The sequence below is a fragment of the Anneissia japonica genome, unplaced genomic scaffold (assembly GCF_011630105.1).
Source record: "Anneissia japonica isolate Jap-2015-1 unplaced genomic scaffold, ASM1163010v1 scaffold285021_len193445_cov190, whole genome shotgun sequence".
Taxonomy (NCBI): Eukaryota; Metazoa; Echinodermata; class Crinoidea; order Comatulida; family Comatulidae; genus Anneissia; species Anneissia japonica.
The window spans coordinates 12,457-13,226 of NW_022718003.1; positions in this window are offsets into that span (position 1 = coordinate 12,457).

A 770-nucleotide genomic window follows, 5' to 3' on the forward strand; every position below is an offset into this window, starting at 1 on the left:
GTTCTATTTTGTTTGTGTGTTTGTGTATCATCTCACTCTGTGTTATATACCGTATATTCTTGCGTATAAGGTGATCACTATAAGACGTTCCTCGAGTGTAAGAAGATTTTTTGACAATTTTCACTGTTTGAATTCCTACTTTTTGGTGCTCATTTATAGTCTTAATACTGCATCTGGATGGCTAAAACAGAACCTTCCAAATAATAGGCCTACCGTTTTAGGGGTTTTAAATCATCATCAAAATGTTATTTCCCCACATTTAAAATTGCGTTCATTCATACCGTAGCTTCATTTAAGTAGTAAATATGCATGTTACAAACGATCCGCACGTAAGACAAACATGATTTTAAAATAAGAAAAATTTGTACGAGTTGCACGTACAGTATAAGATGATTCCCTCTGTTTTTCTAATTGCTGCGAAGCAGCCAATTCATATTCTTGACAGCAATTTGACCTCTGAAAGGTCATTGTTTGTCAAAAAACGAGGGTCTAAGACAACTGAAAAGCTGAGTTTCCTCCTTTCGTTCTGCCGGGTAAAATCAATTACTTTAGGCGGCGTTTGTAGACTAACCTACTCGTACCAACATCCGCATTTCGCGACGCTGGAGTATTACTATTCAGCGTTTTTACTATATTTCTAGGTTTCCTATTTCTACGTTTAATCGGCCCATGTCTCAGCCACAATATTTTGAGGCCAATATTATTTACGAACCCAGTTAAACTTTACTAGCCTATTTCAACGTGCTAATTATTACATTTAGGCGACGCTT